The sequence below is a fragment of the Sarcophilus harrisii genome, chromosome 4, assembly GCF_902635505.1.
Source record: "Sarcophilus harrisii chromosome 4, mSarHar1.11, whole genome shotgun sequence".
Taxonomy (NCBI): Eukaryota; Metazoa; Chordata; class Mammalia; order Dasyuromorphia; family Dasyuridae; genus Sarcophilus; species Sarcophilus harrisii.
This window is the reverse complement of record NC_045429.1, coordinates 281,169,399-281,194,722: the sequence shown is the minus strand read 5'-3', so window position 1 is coordinate 281,194,722 and position 25,324 is coordinate 281,169,399. Positions and strand designations below refer to the sequence as shown.

The window sequence follows — 25,324 nt, the reverse complement described above, 5'->3', positions numbered from 1 at the left end:
TAATCGTTAATTTGACATGTATTACTAATCCCTCCTTTGTGCCTGATGCTATCTTAAACTTTGTATAGGATACAGAAATAGGACAAAAGATGGTCCTTTACTATAAGTAATTTACATTATAGTTGGAGAGATAACCCATAAAACAGGAATGGGTGATATATGGCAGTATAGAATTTTGTGATCCAAGCAGTAAGTGCTATGTTTGTAAAGAATAAATGAATCAGTGAAAAATATTTACTAGAGAAGAGCTGAGATGATGGAATAGCAGTAAGTAGAATTTGGCTTTCTACTCCAACTCCTCCAATCCAGAATATGCAACAGATTGGGAAAACCAAGAAAAACACCATCAGTCATTTTTCCAGGCTAGGTCAGCATAGTTTTACAAACACTAAGGATAGGGTCTAGGCAGACTCTCCCTGAGCAGAGCATTCCAATGTGGTAAATGAAAGAGGACCAAGATTGTCTACTAGGCAAGGAGAGATCCCATACTCAGAAGGGCTCAACCCTTGTGGGAAGTACCAAGTGGCGGTTCTTTTGCTTACTATTCAGATCCAAGTCATGCATCCAGAGCAGCCTGGGCAGGGGATGCAGGGATGGTTTTCAAGGTAAGTATTGAGGTTGTAAACTCTAAGCTGAATACTGAGAAAGCAGGAAGTTCAGAAGTAAGCACTAGCTTGGTTCAGAGTCCTGGGGAGTCTGTGGTGGTGGTTGTTTATCTTTTGTTCTCAAAGAGGACTGATGACATCAGAACAGTGATGTCTTGACTTATAAGATTAACTGGATTTAAGTGAGGCAGAGCTGTGCAAAATCATCAACCTCAGTCTCTCCTCCAAATTCATAGGAGTCCAATGGCAAGACACAGGTCAAGATGATTGTCAATCGTCTCCGATGCAGTGGCCTTTTTAAGCTAATGTCTTTCTCAGGTCTCAGTTTGTCTAATGCAACACCCATTTACTGTTAAAGACTAGGTAAGAATCGAGGCAAAAAATGTTTGTCTTCACAAAAGAATCCATCTGGGAGGGGAAGACCCTCAGAGTTTTTATGAGAAGAGGGAGAGGTGTCTTTTTTTTTTTTTTTTTAATTTAATAGCCTTTTATTTACAGGTTATATGTATGGGTAACTTTACAGCATTAACAATTGCCAAACCTCTTGTTCCAATTTTTCACCTCTTACCCCCCCCCCCCTCCCCCAGATGGCAGGATGACCAGTAGATGTTAAATATATTTAAATATAAATTATATACACAATAAATATACATGACCAAACCGTTATTTTGCTGTACAAAAAGAATCAGACTCTGAAATATTGTACAATTAGCCTGTGAAGGAAATCAAAAATGCATGTGTGCATAAATATAGGGATTGGGAATTCAATGTAATGGTTTTTAGTCCTCTCCCAGAGTTCTTTCTCTGTGCGTAGCTGGTTCAGTTCATTACTGCTCCATTGGAAATGATTTGGTTGATCTCGTTGCTGAGGATGGCCAGGTCCATCAGAACTGGTCATCATCTAGTATTGTTGTTGAAGTATATAATGATCTCCTGGTCCTGCTCGTTTCACTCAGCATCAGTTCATGTAAGTCTCTCCAGGCCTTTCTGAAATCATCCTGTTGGTCATTTCTTCAGAACAATAATATTCCATAATATCCATATAACACCATTTATTCAGCCATTCTCCAACTGATGGGCATTCACTCAGTTTCCAGTTTCTGGCCACTACAAAGAGGGCTGCCACAAACATTCGTGCACATACAGGTGAGGGAGAGGTGTCTTGCGGAGAGACAGAGACTATCTCTATCAAAAAGAGACAGACTCCGAGACTGGCAGTATGAATTTTGACAAGTAATTTAACCTTTCAATGCTCCAGGAAACTCTCTAAGTCTATAACTACAAAGAATGTACTGACCTGCATGGTAGAAGAAATTTTATATGTCAGGGAAATTACAGTTCTAATCCTTATCTGCATCCCTAATATAAAAATATTTTAGAATGATATAAATAGAATTTATCCTAAACAAAGAGAAACTGCAGACATAAGTTGCTTAAGTTCTCAAGAGTTTGGTTAAAAAAATTAATTGAGCTAGAAATGGTCTTGGGAAAAATTTCTAAACTAATCAAAGGGATGGAATCTTTACCTATAAGAAAAAAACAAAAATACTAGAGCCTTTCATTATGGCTTTATGACTAACCAAGGATATTGATTAAGCTCAAATATTTTTATCATCAAATCCCTAAAAACTAGAATTAAGGTAGATATCCTCTCAATATTAGTCATGGAATTGTGCAGCAGGAAAGTAAGTTGGCAATTGACTCATTTTACTTATGAAGACATTAAAACCTAAGAAGTTGAAGTATGAAAATAAAGTGGGCTGTTTCATTAGATAGATTGTGAATTCCTGTCAGTGGAAATGCTCAAGTAAAAATTGGAAACTGGAATGCTTAATGTCCCCTTAATGACCCAATAGAAAGAAAATATTATTAATATAATTTAGGTTATTTACAGGTAATTTTTAAAAAATAATTTAAACCCAAAGCTATATTATTATTGGGAAGCAGTGTATTTTAAGAATGAGTTTATTGTCATTCAGTCATTTTTAGGTCATGTCTGACTCTTCATGACTTTATTTGAAATTTTCTTGGCATATATACTGGAGTAGTTTGCAGTTTCCTTCTCCAATTCATCTTACAGATAAGGAAGCTGAGGTAAATAGGGTTAAGTGACTTGCTTAGACTCTAGATGAATCTGGCTAGGCCAGATTTGAACTCAGGAAGATAAGTCCCCTGGCACTTTATCTACTCCACCACCTAGCTACCTACAAGAATGAGTTTATTATTTTTTATATATGCTTCTAAGTGTAAAGTATCAAAAAGCATACATCCCTAAAGTGGATTTCATATTGCCCTCTTAATACCACAAAGTTAAAGGGCCCAGTAAAAACTGACACAACTAAAAATATGCTTCAGAAAGGATCAGCACTTTAAATCCAAAATTTCTAAATTCTCAATTGATTTAGTATATATCTGAGGGCTTGAAAGGTTGAACACCTTTATTTTTATGGAACAACTACGTTAGAAGGTTCACTTTGCTAAGATTTCTAAATTGAAATCATCAGTAAGAATCAGAAAACAAATTGTATGCAGTGAACACAAACAGTGGACTTGCCAACTAAGACCCTCACTAGCTTGACACCAGAAAATGAGGCTCCCCATGCAATGCCATGCTGCCTTCAATACATACCATTCACTCTCTATTTATTTCCATCATATCCCATTCTTGCAGGTCAGTCCAGAGCTGCCTGTCTTTTGAGAACAGATAAGAAACTTCAAGTCACAAATTTGAGTTGTAGACAATGATGAATGAGTGTAATGAAAGCAAAATAGATGAAGAATTTATGTCCGTGCAAAAGGTACCCATCACAAAGCTGTTCTATCTCAAGAGGATATAAATGAGAAGTTTGGTGGCTTGAGAGGCAGAGGGGTGAGGGGAAGAAATCCAGCTTCAGAAGAGCAAAAAATAGAAATGGAATTGACTATTTGGTGTGAATTTGACATCAAAAAGTAGCTTCACTGTAAACAACTTGATTTAGAAAGATATTGGAGATGGATAGCAGCAATGCTAAGGAGATATGTTGAGTACAGCATTTGGAGTAAGAAAACATGGGTTCACAAAAAAAAAAAAAAAAAGAAAACATGGGTTCATATCTTACCCCTATTCTTAATATCTTGAATTAAGTCATTTTATCTCTTCAGATCTTGGTTGTTCGTCTGTAAAATAAAGGGTTTAGTTCTTATGTCTGTGAGCCCATGAAGAAGATTATTGTTTCAAAAATCTCAGACTCTAGGAGCTATGTGGAATTTCAGTTCCAGCTTTCAGCTCAGTGAGAGTTCTAGCACCCCTTCTTTCAATAAACATCAGTGGCTTCTTATCACCTCTAGGTACAAATATATGATGCTCTGGTAGGCAGTCAAAGTCTTTCAAAATTTAACACTCCTCTACCTTTCCAGTTTTCTTACACTTTACTTACAAGTACATTCTCTTTGATCCAGTTAACAGTGGTCTCCTAACCATTCTATGAAGATGAAACTCCGACATCTCTTGTTTCAGACATTCTCTCTGGCTGTCCTCCAAGTCCAGAATGCTTCCCCTCCTATACTCTGACTACTGATCTTCCTGGCTAAGTCCCAACTAAAATCCCCCCTCCTATGGAAAGACTTTCCCAACCCCTCTAAATTCCATTGCTTTTCCTCTGTAAATTATTTCCTATATATCCTGTATATAGCTTATATCTGTTTACATGTTATCTTCCCCATTAAACTGTAAGTTCTTGGAAGGCAAGGGAATACCTTTTGCCTCTTTTTGTCTCCCTAATACTTAGCACAGGGTCTGTCACATAGTAGATGCTTAAATATTTACCGAACCAATAAATTAATCAGCAGAGCTTTCCAGCTGACTATTGATAGTGACTGAATTTATCAATTTACTGAAATTCCAAATAGGTCAAATCTTGCTGGTCAGACCAAATGAGGTCAGGAACTTTCAGAGTTCATATCAGAAGAAGAATCAGAATTTGCTCTTTTGCCTCAAGAAAACAATTTGGGCAAAACTAGAATTCCTGGAAATGAGTTTTTTTTTTTTTTTTTTTTTTTTTAAGACTTTAAAGTATTTTTATAATCACAATGAGAGTACTAGAAGAAAAAATGGAAAAGAGAAGAAATATGGATGAAATAATTAGAAAAAGAATTAACAGCTTGGCAAAGTACAAAACCTTGCTCAAGAAACAAACTCCCTAAATATGACATCATGAAACAACAAGAAAGATTAAAACAAAGTCAAAGAACTTAAAAAAGAGAGAAGGAGAAATACGATACCTTGGCCCTTTTTGCACTGAACAAAGAACAGTAGTGCAAAGCATACTCTCTTCTTTAAAAAGAAGGGGCAGGACATCAATTGTGGTGTAGCTGAACAAGTTGGGGTATATGATTGTAATGGAACATTATTGTTCTATAAGAAATGATGAGCAGAATTTTTTCAGAAAAACCTGTTAAGACTTAAAGGAACTGCTACAATGTGAAGTGAGCAGAACCAGGAAAATATTGTACACAGTAATAGCAATATTATATGATGTACCTGAATTAGCTATTCTCAACAAAACAACGATCTAAGACAAATGCTATCTGCATCCAGAGAAAGAACTGATGTGTGAATACAGACAAACATATTATTTTTTATTTTCCTTTTTTTGTTGTTTGTATTTTCTTGCACAAAAATGACTAATGTAGAAACTACCCATGCATAACCCATATTAGATTACTTACTCTTTCAGGAAGTAAGGAGGAAAAGGAAGAAGAGAGAGAATTTGGAACTGAAAGCAAACAAAAAAATAATTTTAAAAATTGTTTTTACATGTAATTGGGGGAAAACAAAATATTATTTTTAAAAGGGGGAAGGAAGCAAATAGAATAAAAATATGAGAAGAAGATTGAGTAAACCACATCATTATCAATGATTACTGAATGTCAATGGGATGAACTCACCCACAAAAGAATAGCAGAATGAACAAGCAGAATTCAATATATTCTTTACAATACATATACTTGAAACAGAAAGATTCACACAGATGTAAAAGAAAGTTTAGGGAAGAAATTATTATACTTTAGCTGAAATAAAAAAGGCAGGGAGAGCAACCATAATCTCAGACAAAACAATAGCAAGTAAAGATGTATTTAAAAGAACTAAACAGGGAAATTACATGTTACTGAAAGATACCTAGACAATGGATTAATAGCAAGACATGTGTACACCAATTGATATAGTATCTAAAAACTTAAAGGAGAAGTTAAATAAGGCTGGAAAGGCAGGAAGGGGGCAGATTATAAAAAGTTTTAAGTGCAAAACAGAGAACTTTCCATGTGATGCTGTAGATAATAGGGAGCCACTAGAATTTGTTGAGTTAAGGAAGGGCAGCTGAAGCTACACTTTAGGAAAATCACTTTGACAGATGAATGGAAGATGTGTTGGAATGGAGAATGACATGAAAATGGGAGACCATTTAGAAGGTTATTGCATCCTCTTCATAAGGACCTGAACTAGAGTGATAGCTTTATGCGTGAAGAGATGGGAGATGTATAGTAGAATTATGATAGTAGAAATCACAAGATTTGGTAATAGACTGGAAAAGAGAGAAAGATAAATTTCATTCAAAATACCTACAGAATGTAAAAAAAAAGTATTTAGGAGTTTGACTATCAGGATACTGCAGAAAATATATCATTGTAAAAGATTTTAATGAAAAGGAATTACCATCTGATTTGCTGCTGCATCTTAAGACCCATAGGACATCTATCCATCTACTTTGCAGCTGAAATTTTTCATAGATAAAAAAAAAACTATTAAAATTCCTTAAAAGCAGGGACTATCTTTTTTTGTTTCTATTCTTAACCCCTAGCAAAGTAAGAGCTTAATAAATGCAACTCATTCACTCATTCATTCATATATGAAAACAAATGCAAAACATCTACATTAAAGATGTAACCTAATACTTATTGTGTATCTAATTTATATTTTAATATATTTAACATCTAGTGGTCATCCTGCCATCTGGAGGAGGGGGTGGGGAAGTAAGAGGGGAAAAATTTGGAACAAGAGGTTTGGCAATTGTTAATGCTGTAAAGTTACCTATACATATAACCTGTAAATAAAAGGCTATTAAAAAAAAAAAAAAAAAGGTGTAACCTAGCCAGTCCTTCTGTTACACTGTTATGCCACAGTTCTCTTTTATTGTCCTGACTCAGTTTCCCTAATTATCCTAACTCAGTCCTGCCTCGGTTTCCCTCCTTCTCAGTTCTGCAAAACCTCCCCTCCCTCTTTATCAGAATACTTGATAGAACAAAAGAATGTCTCTCCCCATCCCAAACTATTAGAATATCAAATACTGTCTTATCAAGATGCCTCTCCCCCTGTTTATGTCATCCCCATCTCCAGTGGCTCATCCCACCCTGTCAGTCCCCTTCCCACTCTCAGCATCCTGACTCCACCCCTGCCTCAGTCTATCCTCTGCATCTGAGCCACTTATATATATGTCATTGAGAACTCACATTGGCTCCTGGATTCTTGGAGATGATAGTCTCATTCAGCCCTGGGACCAAACATGGATCCATTGGTCTCAGTATATCTCTCCATTTAATAAATTATTAAATACTCTCTAATCTCTGTCTTGCTCAATTTCTCTGGCATTACAACACAAGAATATAGATAGACTTAAATAATTGGAAAAATATCACTCTGCCAATATAAGAAAATGACAACAGCACCTAAATTAATGTATTTATTCACTACTCTACTAATCAAACAAGCAAAGGATTACTTTATAGAGCCAGAAAAAATTATAGAAAAAATAATTTTCATTTGGAAAAACAAAAGACCAAGACTCTCAAGGCAAATGATGAATAACACTGAGAAAGAAGGGGACCTCATTGAAACAGATTTTTTTTTTAATTAAAGCTTTTTGTTTTAAAAATATATACATGAATAATTTTTTACATAAACCCCTACAGAACCCTGTGTTCTAATTTTCCCCCTCCCTTCCCCCTACTCCCTACCTCAATTGGTAAGTGACCCTGAATTTCCTTTTTTTTACAGATTAAAGGAGACAGTTTCAGGATTCATCCCCATCGATTATATACTGAATTTATGATATATTTAGAAGGAAAAGCAAGCAGTACATAATAGAGATTGTTTCATTTGCAATTTTTTTTCAGTTCTACTTTGTCCATGGAAATGGTTGTTTAGTGTTTAGTAAATTGAAAATAAAGAAAAATAAAATTGAAAAATACATTTATATGTCATGATTTCTTAAGTTGTTCTTAAATTGATAGGTACTACTTTTTTTCCCTTCTTTTTTGTTACCACAAAATGTAGCTATAAATATTTTGGTATAATATAAGTCCTTTGGTATATATAAGTCCTTTCTGGTTGCCTTTCATATTTTGGGGAGTATATACCCATTAGTGGACCAAAAGATAGGAATAATTTAGTCACTTTTCTAGCATTGTTTTTAATTTGTTTTCTTTTTCCTTTTAAAAAATTTCTTTTTATAACAAACTTAATAATCAATAAATATGAATGTTTTAATTTAGGAAGAATAAATGGGACATTATATCTGAAATTGTAAACTTCACGTATGGGATAAGCTGAGTGAAGACTCTCTCATAAGGATGTGGCTTCGACCTATGTCCCAATTATGACTTGAGACTTTGCAATAACAAGTTAAGTTATAGCTAAAAAGTTGCAGGTGTTCAATTGTCTTGAATGAACATTCCCCTCCTGTTTCTCACCATCTCTTAATTAGCATTTAAGTACTTCTTTTAAAGACAATTTATTCTTTTGTTTCTGGAATAGATTTCTGTGTTTAAAATATAAGCCTGGACTCCCCCAGACAATGGGAAAAAAGGTCACCGGGGACTTTTGTTCTATTTAATCTTGTTTTCCAGTTTGTGCTTTGCACTTCTTTTCTGACAACACCTTGTCAGATGGGAGTTGTTCTTTCTCCCTAGATGGTAATAAACCTTTTTTTTTTTTTTTTTTCCGCTTTTCTTACTCTGAAAGTTTCTAATTGTTTTTGTGGTTGCTATTGTCCCACACACTTCGTATGATTTTAAAATGTATATTAAGTTTCACAAGACAACAATAAAATTGCCTTATTTGTGTCTTCAACTGCCTTTTATTTTTCTGAACATTTTCAATGTTTTACCAAGATCTTTTTCTTTTATTTTTTTGAAACCTCCTTCACTACTCAAATCTGCTACCTCTCATTTCAATTTGTTTTGCAGAATTGTTTTGACATAAACTGAGATCTTTTTTTTGGGGGGAGGGTGGCAGAAACAGTACCCTCTTTGTGAGTTCCCAGACCCTGGGAAAAATCTGCAAACTCCCAAATTAAGTGGTTTTATTAAATTGGAGAACTTGGTCAATCACTGTCTGTTGGAATCTTTACAAAGTGTTAAGACATTGGAGTTGATAGAGACGGTAATTATCTAATTTGGCATGGTTCAATATGATTGATTTGATCTTAGAAAGAGAGATTTTGGGCCAGAACTTGAAACAAGGTACTAAGTACAACTGATAGAAATGATGCTTGTGTTCACACCTTTAGAGAGCTCATAAGTATCTAAGTACTCAATGGAGTTCACTCGTTTGGGAGAGTTCAGGGATTAGTATGAGATCCAAATTCACACCTCCCTTAGGGCCAGAGAGCATTCTGGGAGATAACCCAGAATCCCTCTCCCTCCAGAAGGCGGAGTTAATCTTTGGGAGATCATATATATCCAGGAAGATCTTAGAGCTGAAAATAGTTTCTTGAGAGAGGTTCTTGGGAGCATTCCCAGGAGTTAGAGAGGAGCACTCTGGAAGGAATTTCTCCGGAGACATTGACTGGGGTTGGAGAGGAGCACTCTGGGAGGAAGCCCACAAGCCCTATCTTCGAGGCAAAAGAGATTCATTGCATCTTCCAACTTGGTGCTGGCTGGAGGCTGAAGAAAGCAGAGGCAGAAGCCAAGGACAAAGCTGCAAGATCTCTTGGAACCAAGCAGAGAGAAAGACCTCTGAGCTCACCAGGCTATATTGAAGGACACAATAAAAGATCTGAACTCTTTTATCACCTGGCTGTGTTTTGGAAAAAGAAACACCAACATTTTGGTGCCTGACAGGGACCCCAAAAACCGTCCATTGGATTACCACAAAACTCTCATCGGTTCAGACTCCCAGATAAAAGATTTTATTCAATTAGAGATCTCTGTCTGATGGTCCTCTATTGAGTACCCCATATAGCCCCCAGCCCCAGGCCAAGACTTATCCCATACAATCAAGATTTTGTTAATCCATCTCTTGACAAATTCCCAATAGGGAGTTTTACCTGCTAAGAAAGCTTCCTTCTTAGTGAACAACAAAAATCCCTTTTTGACTGGAACAGGAGGTTTGGCAATTGTCAATGCTGTAAAGTTACCCATACATATAGCCTGTAAATAAAAGGCTATTAAAAAAAATTAAAAAAAATAAAAATCAGGTATATATAACATAAGAAATAAAAAAAAAAATCCCTTTTTGCCACACAGATTTCGGGTTTGGGTATTATTTCACATAGGACTCGTGCCTCGCTCGACCAGAGGGAATCTCTCCCTCCCCCCTCCCCCATTCCCTACCTCAAGAGTTTGATTAATTTCAGGTCACTAACAGCCACTTCCTATGTCTCTTTCCTCAGTTAATAAGTATTTATTGTCTATTATGTTTCAGGCTGTGCTAAGTGCAAAGGATACAGAAAGAGGCAAATGCAATGCCTGCCCTCAAGGAGCTCACAGTCTAAGAACAGACAGCAAATATCTAGGAACAAGAGGCACAGAGAGAGGAGCGCTTGGAAATAATAAAAAAAGAAGGCAGGCACTAGAATTAGCGGAAGTTTGGAAAGCGGGTGGGCTTGGGTCCGGCTTTGGAAGTAAGGAGAGGGGGTGACGGTTGTTCAGGCGTTGTCTGACTCTTCATTGCCTCATTTCGGGTTCTTTGTTTGCTTTTAGCTCAGAAGCCGCAATGACCACGGTAGAAGACCCGAGTCCAAGGGCTCTGCCTTTATTAAGTAGTTATTTGGTCTTGAGGGACTTCATTCAGCTTTTCTGTGTCCAGATTACCTTCAGCTCCATTCCTCTCCATCTCCCCAGTCTAGTGACGCGCTCTCCATCAAATGCAACGACGCGCGCAACCTGCCTGGCCCAGGATCTGGCGCCGAATAAGTGGCTGGTGGATGCTTGTGGCCGGGCTAATTCTCTCCTCCTCTTCCCTCCCCCGGGGAGTCCAGACTTGCAGAAGTCCAGACCTGGGGCCTGTCGATGCAAAAGGGCCACTCCCACCTTGGGCCCCGCAAATAGCTCAGATTCCTCCCGATCGGAAAAGAGCTAACTAAGCAAAAATCCCAGCCAATGCCGCAGGAGGTCACCTGCGCACGGAACACCTTACCTGTCAGCCTCGCCCGCGATGGGACGCCAGGGGGCGCTGTGGCCAAACCCAGCAGCCTCAGGCGCGGCTCGCCGCAGGCCGCCGGTCTTGAGAATCTCTCCACAATTAACCACCGTCCGTAGCGGGGATGGGACGAGGTCGGAGGGAGGGAGGGTGGGAGGAAGGCTACGTGATGAAGGCGCCGGAGGGAGGGACCGGGAGAGCCCCAGTGGGAGGAGGGTGGGCGGGGCGAAAGAGGGTGCGTGGTGACGTCACCGTGTGAGGGCGGGGCCTTCCGGGGCGACGCAGCGTGTGACGCCTCCGCAGCTGTGCCGGGGTTAATGGGAAAAGTTTTGGCCGGACCGAGGATCCCGGGGAGTCCGGGAAGCCGCCGCGGAGGTGGAGGTTTAGCTGGTGCCGGAGTCGGGGCGGGCGGCAGTCCGGGCAGGTAGGCCGAGGACGCTGGGGTCCCGAAGCTCGAGTTCGCCTTGAGGGGAAACGAACACTCCGCGGGAGGGCGGAGGGGGCGGGGGAGGCGGCGCCGAGCGGGCTGGGGGCGGCCCAGGCCGAGGAGTGCGAGTGGGGACCGTCCGAGCGCCAGCCGCCGGCCAGGCCCGCTCTCTGCACTCCCCGCTTCCCTCCACTTCTCCGCCTCGTCCTCCTGGGGTGACGTCTCCGCAGCCGCCGCCTCCTCCCCGTCTTTCCCGTCTAGTTCCTCCCGTCTGTCCTGTCTCTCCTCCCTCTTTCTCCCCTCTCCCCATCTCGTGTCTCCTTCCCCGCCCCCCCCCCCCGTCATCCTTCTCCCTCCTCATGTCTCATCTTTCCGTCCCCTCTCTTTTCTCCGTCTCCATCTGTCCCACATTTTGTCACCTCCCGGTTCCTCCTCCCTCCCTCCCCATCTCTCCCATTCGTTCTCTTCTCTGTCTCTTCTCCCTCCCTACATCCTTCCTCTCCTCCCTCTTTATCTCTCCCATCCTTCTCTACCCGATTTCTGCTGTCCATTCTCTCTTACCCATCTCTTCGCCCTCCCCCCTCTTTCCTTCCTTCTCCATCTCCTTCCCTTCTCTTTTCTCCATCTTCACTTCTCGTCCATCTTTTCTTCTACTTCTTTCCCTCCCCATCTCTTACTTTACTTTCCCGTCTCTTCTTTCTTCTCCTTTCCTATCTCCCCCTATTCCTCTATCACAAATCCCTCTTCTTTGCCCTCTCTTCCTTAGCCACCTCTCCATCTTAATCTCCCATCCTTTTCTTGTTTCTAATTCTCCCTGCCCCTAATCGTTCTAGATCTCTACCTTGTCCCCATCCTCTACCAGTGTTTCTATACTCCCCTTCTCCCAAGCTTGTGTCAGGACCATTTCTGTTTTGTCTTGGTTTCTACTATACTGTTTCCTTGTTCTTCCTCTCCTTCTCTGACCTATTGTGCAGTTTGTCTTAATGCCATCCACATGCCCCACAAGTGTTACCTCTTAAACTGAGGAGGAGATTGAGTCCCATTTTCTCACCATACTTCTAGTCCCCACAGGTGCATCTCAGTTCTGTCTTCTTATCACCTTCTTGTCTGCTTGTGTTTTCTTTTCTTCCATCAGCGTGTCACTGTTCCCTCTGAGTTTATTCCCCTCCTGCCCCAATCCTTGTCAATCTTCTTATCCTTTTCCCTATTCCCCCAGTTCTGCCCTCTTATATCACCTTGTTCCATGTTCCATGAATATCCTGGTTTTTTTTCTTTTTTTTATTTAATAGCCTTTTATTTACAGGTTATATGTATGGGTAACTTTACAGCATTAACAATTGCCAAACCTCTTGTTCCAATTTTTCACCTCTTACCCCCCACCCCCTCCCCTAGATGGCAGGATGACCAGTAGATGTTAAATATATTAAAATATAAATTAGATACACAATAAGTATACATGACCAAACCGTTATTTTGCTGTACAAAAAGAATCAGACTCTGAAATATTGTACAATTAGCTTGTGAAGGAAATCCAAAATGCAGGTGGGCATAAATATAGGGATTGGGAGTTCAATGTAATGGTTTTTAGTCATCTCCCAGAGTTCTTTTTCTGGGCATAGCTGGTTCAGTTCATTACCGCTCCATTGGAAATGATTTGGTTGATCTCGTTGCTGAGGATGGCCAGGTCCATCAGAACTGGTCACCATATAGTATTGTTGTTGAAGTATATAATGATCTCCTGGTCCTGCTCATTTCACTCAGCATCAGTTCGTGTAAGTCTCTCCAGGCCTTTCTGAAATCATCCTGTTGGTCATTTCTTACAGAACAGTAAGAATATCCTATTTTGATCCCTTTATTATTCCAGGGGCTTCATCTCTTGTTCCAGTTTTCTTACGTCGTATTGTTTCTCCAATGTCTTTTTTCCAAACTTTTCATGTTCTATTCTCCATCCTTGGGCTCTCTGTTACTATACTGTATGTGTGTGTGTGTGTGTGTGTGTGTGTGTGTGTGTGTGTGTGTGTGTGGTTTTTTTTTTTTTCAATGAAGATCCCCACCCTAATGTGTGTTACTTTCTCTGTCCCCCTATTTCCCTTTGTGCTTCTCCTTAAATTGTCAACTTCTTTTCATACCCTGTTGACCTGATCTACTTCCCAGTTGTCTTCTCCAAGTCCTTGTCTCTGCCTTCTTTCCTAAGTCCTTGTTGTTTCACCTTGTTTTTTAATCTCTTTTTATCAGTTTCTCATCTCTTCATCCTTACCCCTAATTTTTCATTCAGACAAATCCCTATTATCCCTAATGGATTCTCATCCCCTTGCCCTGGTGGTGGAACATTAGCACCACACATTGTTTTCCCTTTTTCCCTTAGGCATTTTAAAATCCTGTCTGTAGTGCCTGAAGAGTCAAACTTGAGGAAGATAGGAATGTAAATATGGAGAGTGGGAGGGAAGGGGGAAGGGAAACGAGGCAGTGAATGTGGTATTCCAATTAGTAGGAAATTTTTTGTAATCTCAACTCTAGAATTTCCCTCTTTATGGCCAATGACTTCCAGGAACCTTCAGGGAATGAAGAGCAGCTGAACTGGATATGGGCCAAGGATTGCTAGAGGCCTCCTCCAATTTTTTCCCTTCCAGGAATAGAGACAGACAGACAGACCAACTGAGAGAGGGAGAAGGGAGAGAGAGGAAGTATTTCTGTCTGTCTGTCTGTCTCTGTGTGTATGTGTGTGGGGCTGAGTAGGACCAAAATCCTCATTTTCCTTAAGATTTTTCCATAATATCAATTGGCTCCAAGCTTGTCCTTGTTATCACTTAGCCTAAGAATTACTCTCCAATTCTGGTTTTAGAACCAGATTTCTAGTCTGATAAGCTCTGGAATTTCCAGATATCTATCCCTTTTAAGATGAGAGATAGTGGAGTAAAGTAGTTAGTAGGCCTGTCATGGGATCAAGAAGACCTGGATTCAAGTTCAGCCTTTGACACATATTAGTACTATGATCCTGAACAAATTACTAAACCTCTTACTGCTCCCCTGATCAATATACCCCTGAGATAGGCTTTCTCTACTTTCCCTCCCTGCCTCCGACCTCCTTTCTGGACTGCAAGTTATAGATGATTTACTATCTTCATGGAGGGAATTTCCACTCCTGAAATTCCCTGCAATATTGAAATCACAGAGTTTTTAAAAATCAAAATCTTCCTCAATCTTTTGTAACTTAGCACTATTAGCCTTTATTCCAAAGTTCTGACCCCCCATCTGTCTATGAGTCCCATTTTCCCACTTTCTGAGATGTAGACAGAAGACAGGGAGCCTAGAACTCTAGTTTCTTTCTTCATACTGTAGGGTGGCCCACAGGCACAATTTTGTGGTCAACCTACCTCTCAGCAGTAGACCAAAAGCTTAAAGAGAATAGAGAACTCTACAACAGGAATGACTCCATTTTTAAAAGATCCCTCAGAGAGGAAAAAGATCCTACCATTTTGATAACTTCTCATTTAATTTCTCTGAAGGCAGTTAGTGATTGGTTATTTATTGTGATCTTCTGTAGAAACTTCTATTTAGATGATATAAAACACCTTTTATTTAGGTCATGTATTTCTTGGCTTACGTTGGAAGATCCTAAAAGTGGAAAAAAAAATGAAAATAAAAATTAAAAAAATTAATTTCAGAGCAAAACTACTATTCGGTTAGACTTCAGTTTTATGATCCTTTGGCTTTATAGAATTGTTTGATTTTTGTTTTGTAGGCTGAGTTGGATGTAGTTGGAAAATATAAGGGGAGCAAAATTCTCAAAGATTTGGAATCAGATCCTGAGGTTCAACTAAAGGAGCCTCACAAAGGGAAGCAAAACTTGCAAGTAGTATGGTTCACAAGTGAACTTTAATGTCAAGAGATCAAAGAAGTCCTATTGGCAGAGATTGGATGTGTACTTATCTTCGATGTTGTCTGAGGGCCCTTCCCACTTTGTGAGCTTGTAGAAATAGGATAGGAGGAGATTAAGGAGCTTCCATTTTTCTGTGGACCTCTTAGCTTTGAGATACATATCAACCATAAAAGATGGAATGGCCATCTTGTTTTTCTTTTAAAATATTTTCTTGATGCACCTTTTTTTCACATCATTGTCTTATCCCTGTAATCACTGCCCTTCTTATAATAAAGTCCAGCTGAAAGGTATATTATGCTATTTTGCATTGATAAACCATCAACATAATGCGAAAAGGCAGGAAATGGGCTTCCTCATCAGTCCTTTGAAGTCGTTGCCCTTTTGTCTTTATGAAAAATTTCCCTATGCTAGATCTAAAACTACATTATAAAGCTGCGGTCAACAAGACCATTTGGTACTAGCTAGAAAATAGAGTGGTTGATCAGTGGAATAAATTAGGTACACAAAAACCCAATATTCAGTAACTATAGTAATCTATTACTTGGTAAACCTAAAAACACTTGCTTCTAGAATAAGAACTCACTATTTGACAATTTGACACTATTGTTGGGAAAACTGGAAAATAGTATGGCAAAAACTAGGCATAGATGAACATCTCTCATCCTATACCAAAATAAAGTTGAAATGGGTTCATGATTTAGACTTTAAAGGATGATACTATAAGCAATTTAAAAGAGTAAAGAATAGTTTGTCAGATCTTTGGAGAAAGGAGGAATTTGTGCCAAAGAGGAAATAGAGAACATTATAAAATGAAAAATGGATAATTTTGATTACATTAAAGTTTTTGTACAAACAACAAATGTAACCAAGATTAGAGGGGAAACATAAAGCTGGAAAACAACTTTTACAGCCGGGGTTTCTTTTTTTTTTTTTTTTTTTTTTTATTTTTTTATTTTTTATTTTTTATTTTTTTTTATTTAATAGCCTTTAATTTACAGGATATACACATGGGTAACTTTACAGCATTAACAATTGCCAAACCTCTTGTTCCAATTTTTCACCTCTTACCCCCCCCCCCCCCTCCCCTAAATGGCAGGATGACCAGTAGATGTTAAATATATTAAAATATAACTTAGATACACAATAAGTATACATGACCAAAACATTATTTTGCTGTACAAAAAGAATCAGACTCTGAATTATTGTACAATTAGCTTGTGAAGGAAATCAAAAATGCAGGTGTGCATAAATATAGGGATTGGGAATTCAATGTAATGGTTTTTAGTCATCTCCCAGAGTTCTTTTTCTGGGCATAGCTAGTTCAGTTCATTACTGCTCCATTAGAAATGATTTGGTTGATCTCGTTGCTGAGGATGGCCTGATCCATCAGGACTAGTCATCATCTAGTATTGTTGTTGAAGTATATAATGATCTCCTGGTCCTGCTCATTTCACTCAGCATCAGTTCGTGTAAGTCTCTCCAGGCCTTTTACAGCCGGGGTTTCTGCTGAAAGGCCTCATTTATAAAATTCAAATGTATAAGAATACAAGTCATTTCCCAGTTCATAAATGGTCAAAGGATATGAACAGTTTTCAAATGAAGAAATTAAAGCCATCTCAAATCATATGAAAAGATAATCTAAATCATTATTGATTAGAGAAAAGCAAATTAAAACAACTGAAGGTACCACTTCACTCCTATCAGATTGGCTAAGATGGCAGGAAAAGATGATAAATGTTGGAGGGAATATAGGAAAACTGGGACACTAATGCAATTGTTGCATTAGTTGTTGATGCAGTTGTGAATTGATCCAACCATTCTGGAGAGCATTTTGAAACTATTCCAAAAGGACTATCAAACTCTGCATATTCTTTGATAAAGTAGTGTCATTACTGGGTCTATGTCCTAAAGAGATCATAAAAAAGGGAAAAGGACCCACATATGCAAAAATGTTTGCAACAGCTCTCTTAGTGGTGACAAGGAATTAGAAATTGAGTGGGTGCCTATCACTTGAGGAATGGTTGAATAAGTTGTGGTATATGAATAAAATGGAACATTATTGTTCTATAGGAAATAATGAGTAGGTTGATTTCAGAAGAGCCTGGAAAAATTTGCATGAACTGATGCTGAGTGAAATGAGCAGAACCAGGAGAACACTATACACAGTAACAGCAAGATTGTGATCATTAACTTATTATAGACTTGGTTCTTCTCAGCAATGCAATGATCCAAAATAATTCCAATGCAGTGATTCCAAAATACTAATGGGAAATGCCATCTGTATCCAGAGAAAGAACTATATGGAGACTGGATATGGATTGAAGCATCTAATATTTACTTTTTTGTGTGTGGTGTTTTTTTCCTTTCTCATAGTTTTACCCTTTTGGTCTGAATTTTCTTTCACAACATGACTAATATGAAAATGTGCTTAAAATGATTGTATATCTATAGTCTATATCAAATTGCTTGCTGTCTTGGGAAGGGGAGAGAGGTAGAGAAGGATGGGGAGAAACATTCAGAATTCGAAATCTTACAAAAATGAATGTTGGAGATTATCTTTACATGTGATTGGAGAACTTGTTGGGTTATTTTAGTCAGGTTATAGAAGGACTTTTAGTGGTTATCTCTGGCCCCTGACCTTGAAACAAGACTTATACATTGCAAGATGTTAAGATCCACCTTATTCTGACTTTGTTCACTAATCTGCCCTATTGTTTGCCAGTTCTTTCACCTAATCAGACTATGGGACATTTCAGAAGATTTAAAGCTTGTCTGATAATAAGTCCAATTGGAAACTGACAGGCCAGTGGTGATCCTGAGGTTGGCTTAGGCTCTGGCTGTTCCAGCCAAATGAATCTCTTTGCTCAAGTGAATAGTGATATACTTCCATATATAATTCCAAGTCTTGACAACTAGTTTATATTTAATAGTTCACTTTGAGGCTGTATTTTCTCTTTGATTTTTAAAAGGCCTAGCTTTGAGAGGTACCTCATTCTCCTAGATTAGGTCTAGTAGCTGATTTACTCATATTCATATCTTATGTCTAGCCACATGAACTTGACCTGGTTTATTGAGCTTTGGGTTTGCCTTCTTGGCCTCATCACTTTGGAAGATGTGGCATCTTCCTTTCCTGAATCCACTATCTGAGATCTGCTCCTAGTAAGATTTCCTGTCCAATATTCTAGACAGTCAAGGTTCTTCCCTGAGATCATCTAAATAAGTCCAAGTAGCACAGTTTTAATTATGGCCAGGGGACCTATCAAGTGCTTTCTTTTGGCATGATTTAGGAAAGAAGGCAGCTGTCCTTTTCTTTATGCAAGCAGTCCTTAGGGCTTACAGATCTCAACATGTTTTCAAGCACTGTAGGCCCCTGGGTCCCTTCCCCTTTTCTTCCCCATCTCCCCAAGCCAGGAGGAGTTGGGACCTGTCCCTTTCCCAGATTCCACATACTTGTGGAGGAGGAAGATTATCTTGCTTACCTTCTTTTGACTTGTGAGCTATTATTTTATACCATCTATTCTCCAGGACCGACTCCTGCCAAGTCATAGTACCCTGCTCCTCAGCCCTGAGCGTAGAATCTCTTTATTGCCAACCTTGACATCTCCCAGTGCCTTGTCTGTTTCTTACATGTCATATAAAAATACTGTGGATGAGGGAAAATTTGGAAAAGAAAGTTTTGCAAGGGTCAGTGTTGAAAAATTACCCATGCATATGTTTTGTAAATAAAAAGCTTTAATAAAAAAGAAAAGAAAGAAATAATCTAGGTGATTGATGTTCATGGGATGCCACATAATGTCATTTAATCAGCCAGCAATCATTTATTAAGTACCTGCTAAAACTAAGGCAAAAAAGACAAAAGATGAACCTGAGAATCACCTCCTAAGGACTTCTAGGAGCTTGCCTCAGGGTAGGCGATAATATGTCAGAGTCTGTGATGAACATCTAGTCTGAGAATAACATGAAATGAATTACTTCTCTAATTTCAGACATGTGAATCTTGCCTCATTGGCAGATGGCTCCTAGCTTTCATTTTGACAAGGACTTAGGATGTGACTTAGGATTTGTCTACAAACAGCTTTGGAGTTACAGAATCAGATCTGACTTGGGGTGTTAACATTTTGTAGGATTGTTAACATAATTGATGTCTTTTTTTTAATTTAATATTTTATTTTCCCCCCTAATTATGTGTAGAAACAATTTTAACATTTTTTTTCCAATTTGAATTCCCAAATCTCTCTTCTCCCTCCTTGAGGAACCAAGGAATTTGACACAGGTACATGTAGTCAAATAAAACACATTTTCATGTAAATCATACTGTGAAAGAAAACACCAAACCCTCATCCCCACCCAAAAAAAGAGCAAAAAACAAGAAAAGTAAAGAAAATGTATCTTCAATCTGTATTCAGACTGCACCAGTTATTTCTCTGTAGGTGAACAGCATCTCTCTTCAGTCTTTCAGACTTGTCTTGGATCATTGCTGAAAATAACTGTTATTCACAGAAGATCATACAATATTTCTATTACTGTATACAGTGTTTTCCTGATTCTGCTTATTTCACTTAGTAACAATTCATGTAAGTCTTTCCATGTTTTTTTGAGAGCATCTTGTTCGTCATTTCTTATAGCACAATAATATTCCATCGCAATCATATACAACTACTTATTCAGCCAATTCCCTATTTGATAAACATCTCAATTTCCAGTACGTTGCCACCATTATAAAAAAGCTGCTATAAATATTTTTATACATAAAGGTCTTTTTCCTTTTTGTTTTTTGCCTCTTTGGAATTCAGGCCTCATAAAGGTATTGTTTGGTTAAAAGATACAAATAGTTTTATAATCCTTTGTGCATGGTTCAAAATTGTTCTCCAGAATTTTTTTATTAAAGCTTTTTATTTTCAAAACGTATACATAGATAATGGTTAACATTCACACTTGCAAAACCTTGCATTCCAAATTTCTTCTCCCTCTTTTTCCTCCCACCACCTCTCTTAGATGGCAAGTAATCTAGTATATGTTAAACATGTGTACTTCTTCTATACATATTTCACAATTATAGTGCTGCACAAGAAAAATCAGATCGAGAAAGAAAACAAAATGCAAGCAAATTACCGCAAAAAAGTGATCCACACTCAATCTCTATAAAACTTAACCTACAGTACATTATTATTTTAATTTTCCCAAGTCTTTCTCATTTGTCACTTTCCTTTTCTGTCATATTAGCCAATCTGCTAGATATATGGTGGTACTTCAGAGCTGTTTAATTTGCATTTTTCTAATCAGTAGTGATTTAGACCATTTTTTCATAGTTCTATAGATAATTTTGATTACTTTGTCTTAAAACTGTTCATACTCTGATCATTTATCAATTGAGGAATGGCTCTTATTTCTATAAATTTGACTCTGAGAAATGAGGTTTTTATCATAAAAAACTTATACAAAGTTTTTTTTACAGTGATGATTACTATGTATTTTCCCTCTAACCCGTTTTCTTGTTCATCATACTCTCTCTCCTTTCACCCTGTTCCTTTTCAAAAGTGTTTTATTTCTGACTTTTACTTCCCATCTTCTCTGATCTGTTTCCCCTCCTACTTTACTGTATGCTAAGGTAGATTACTACAGTCAACCAAGTGTATATATTATTACCTTTTTGAGCCAATTCTGAAGGTAGTGTGATTCATGTTCTCTTCCCACTTTCCACCCCTACTTCTCCCATTTTCTCCTTCATTGTAAAATCTCTTTTGGGCTTCTTTTATATCTTGGTTTGCTCCATTCTATCTCTCCTTTCCCCCAGTGCATTCTTCCTTATCACCCCTTAATTTTGTTTTTTCAGATAATAGATGCCTACTCTCAGTTCTTTACCTTGTTGGTCTTGCCTACTCCCTGGCCCTCTCCCTTACCCTCACTTCAACCTGGGCTTTTTCACTTCTTATGAATTATGTCACTTTAAGAGTGAGAGACATTTGCAGATTCCAATTAAGAGAGTGATGACATTTCAGGTCAAAGAAAGGGGGACGCAGGAGGAGCTAGCTTATGTTGTTATGCTCTGTGTATTTTGTTCTCCAGTTTTCTGTGGTGTGTTTGGCATGCATGTGGCACTTCCAAGACTGTTGCTGCTCACTGATACATGAGGATGCATTCTTCAAAGAGGTAATCTCATTTTTGTAAACTTGGAATTTCCCATTCCTTCAGAGTACAATGCTAGGGGGTTTAGATAAATTCATGTGGGGGAGCAGATCCCAAAAGACAAAACTCCTGGGTCTGACAATGATTCTGCACAAATCCTTACACAGAGTAGATGCTTATTAAATACTCGTTGGATAAATAAATGACTGTCAGTATCATTGCATTTTTGTGGGGAAAACCAAGGCTTCCATGCTTTTCCCCCTCTCCCCCCAAAAAAAATTCCTGCTTCCATGAGGATCTAAATGTCTGAGATTACCACAATTTCCAGCTGCAAAATTGTTTCCTCCATCTTTGGGGGGCCACCTCACTGTAAAGCAAATGATCCTTTCAGCTTACACTATTTGTTCTCTGATGTTTTGTGGCATCCTAGTAAATGAGCTTTGGGTAGGTAATATTTGTTGCCCTTCTCTCTGTCTACTCACATACAGAAGATCTGGCTGCTGCAACTAGTTCTACCTGGGACAACAAAACACAAGGCCGCTGTTTATGTTCTTTTGCTGTCAGAGTTATTGGTAGTTTCTTTGATATGCTTCCTGTCTTCAAAGATTTCATTTTCCTTTCTCTGTTTTTCAGATTATTTAGATTTTTCTGTAGCCAAATAAGGTAGTAAGCCTAGTATGTCTGTTGGTTAGGACTAGGTCAGGAGAGGAGAGGGAGATGAAATTTGTTTACAGAGCTTACAAAAAGACACAGCTAGAGGTCCATCTTGTTCTCCTATCTACACTAAGTCTTCATGAAAGGAAATTGGAGGTGTTGGGCTGGGATGTAATTGTGAGGAAAGGAAGGGGTCTTTGGGTTACTGAGACTCACTGAGAAGAATTGACTAATATATGTATATGGAATGAAGTTTCTCAAGATTTTGATCTTTCTTAAGGGGCTGTTCAAGAGTTGTTGCTGTTTTTAATTTTTTTTTTCCCCCATTGGAATTATCATCAGCTGGACAGTCAGTAATTTTTTATATTTTAGAAATGGCCCACTTAGCTCATCCTTCTGCTTCATGTCCTTATTTCCACATGGATGGATGAAAAACTCTAATCCTGGATTTTTTTGAAAAGGAAGTAGTCTGCTACATCTCTCAATCAGTCTTTCCAGTTGGTCTCAGGGAAGTGATCATCTTCCCTGCCCATCTTCAAAACAATAAATAGCTATTAAGCTTGACACTGAGTTTGTCAACCTTGCCCTGAGAGTTGTGCAATCTAGCTGAGAGATAGGATGTACAAGTTAAAAGATAAAAACTTGTTGTGGCAGCCAAGGTAGTAGAGTCCTGAGTTTAGTCACAAGGTCTGGATTTGAATCATAGCTTGTGAAATACTGCATGCGTGACCTTGGACAAGTCACTTCCTCTCTCTCTCTCATCTATAGATTGAAAGAATTAGACTGTTCTCCCAACTCCAAAATCCTTTTTTTCCTCTGACTCCAATGAATGGAATAACATACATTAAGTGTGACATAATCAGGACAGTCAAAAAGGGTAGGTACTCAGAGGAGAGAGTAATCACTTGAGTTTCAAATGATTGGGAATAAGATGATACTTGGAAGGAACAAAGGATACAACTTATAAAAATGAAGGGCTTTTTTAAGGGAAAAAAGATAAGATTCTGAATGTATGTAGTATATATACAAAATGATGACTTCAAATTAGCTTCAAGTTAATATTACTTATCTTTACACTACTACTACTGCTGTGTAAACTGCTTCTCTCTTGGAAAACTGTGGTCAAATGACTATGATATGACCCCAAGGTTGGGTAAGCAGTGAAAATAGATGTCTCTGATGTAAAACTCTGAGTAACAGTGATTTATTTTCATTAGTCTTGGAAGATGAAGTTAGAGAAGTAGAATAGTAGGGACTTCATATACTTGGAGCAACTTCTTTCTTTAGAATCTTAAGTAGACAGTCATTCATCTTTTTTTTTTATTGAAGCTTTTTATTTTCAAAATATATGCAAGGATAATTTTTCACCATTGACCCTTGCAAAACCTTGTGTTCCAATTTCCCTTCCTTCCCCCTATCCCCTCCCCTAGATGGCAAGAATCCAATATATATTAAACATGGTAAAAATACATGTAAATCCAATATAGGCATACATATTTATATAATTATCTTGCACAAGAAAAATCAGGTCAAAAAGGGAAAAAAATGAAAAAAAAATAAAATTAAAACAAACAACAATAAAAGAAGTAAAAATGGTATGTTGTGATGCACACTCAGTTCCCACAGTCCACATGGTTCTCATCATCATAAGATCATTGTAACTGGCCTAAATTGTCTCATTGTCGAGAAGAGCCACATCCATCAGAATTGATCATAGTGTACAATGTACAATGCTGTGTACAGTGACCTCACTGGTTCTGCTCATTTCACTTCGCATCAGTTCATATAAGTCTCTCCAGGCCTCTCTGAAATCATCCTGCTGGTCATATTTTACAGAACAGTAATATTCCATAGCGTTCATATACCATAATTTATTCAGCCATTCTCCAACTAATGGGCATCCACTCAGTTTCCATTTCCTTGCCACTACAAAAAAGAGCTGCTACAAACATTTTTGGACACGTGGGTCCTTTTCCCTTTGGGCATAGTTCCATATTGCTCTCCAGAATGATTGGATCAATTTACAACTCCACCAAGAATGTGTTAGTGTCCCAGTTTTCCCACATCCCTCCAACATTTACCCATCATACTTTCCTGTCATTTTAGCTAATCTGAGAGGTGTATAGTAGTACCTCAGAGTTGTGTCTTAATTTGCATTTCTCTGATCAATAGTGACTTAGAGTACCTTTTCATATGACTAGAAATGGTTTCAGTTTCTTCATCTTAAAATTATCTGTTCATATCCTTTGACCATTTATCATTTGGAGAATGGCTTGAATTCTTATAAATTTAAGTTCTCTATATTTTTTAGAAATGAGGCCTTTATGTACCCTTAAATGTAAAAATGTCTTCCCAATTTATTGCTTTCCTTCTTATCCTTTGTTTATACAAAGACCTTTTAACGTAATATCAAAATTATCTATTTGGTGTTCAGTAATGAATTCCAGTGCTTTTTTGGTCACAAATTCCTTCCTTCTCCACAGATCTGAGAGGTAAATTATCCTATGTTCTTCTAATTTGCTTGTAATATCACTCTTTATGTCTAAATCATGAACCCATTTTGAATTCATCTTCTTTTTGACTGCTGTAACTGACAAGGAGCTCAATCATCATTTCATGAAGTAGCCTTTTTCATTGAATGATTCTTAAGATCTTAAAAACTTCTTAGTAGAGTCTAGTGGAAAGACTTAGCGTTAAAATGCCAGGATTCCAATCCCAGTTTTGCCATTGATTATCATTTAGGTATGTCACTTCACCTCTGTTTCCTCATGTATGAAATGAGAATAATTCTTTTTTTTTTTTTTTTTTTATAGCTTTTTATATACAAAACATATGCATGGGTAAAAACTTCTGTTTCAACTTTTCCCCTCCTTTCCTCCACCTCCTCCCCTAGATGGCAGGTAGTCCCATACATGTTAAATATGTTAAAGTATAAGTTAAATACAATACATGTATACATATTTGTACAGTTATCTTGCTGTACAAGAAAGATTGGGTTTAGAAAGAAGGTAAAAATAACCTGAGAAGAAAAAACAAAAATGCAAACAAATGTAACAGAAAGAGTGGAAATGCTATGTTGTGGTTCTTAACCATTTCCCAGTGTTCTCTCTCTCTCTGGATATAGCTGGTTCTGATCATTACTGATCATTTGGAACTGATTTGGATCCTCTAATTGTTGAAGAGATCCACTTCCATCAGAATTGATTATCATATGGTATTGTTGTTGAAGTTTATAA

The 25,324-nt window shown here is 38.0% G+C and overlaps 1 protein-coding gene across 10 annotated transcripts in view; it reads left to right on the top strand.

Annotated features, from left to right (window-relative positions):
* Positions 1-11,267: 11,267 nt before the first annotated feature.
* PPARD (peroxisome proliferator activated receptor delta) overlaps positions 11,268-25,324 on the top strand; it is a 76,682-nt gene continuing 62,625 nt past the window's right edge. For 7 of the 10 annotated variants that reach the window (XM_031965010.1, XM_031965006.1, XM_023502927.2 and 4 more), the window contains exons 1-2: positions 11,269-11,425; positions 21,375-21,458. The gene's annotated coding sequence lies outside the window, so the exon portion shown is untranslated. Of the gene's footprint in view, positions 11,426-21,374; positions 21,459-25,324 lie in introns of all 10 variants that reach the window. The other 3 variants (XM_012549006.3, XM_023502928.2, XM_012549008.3) reach the window with 2 other exon arrangements.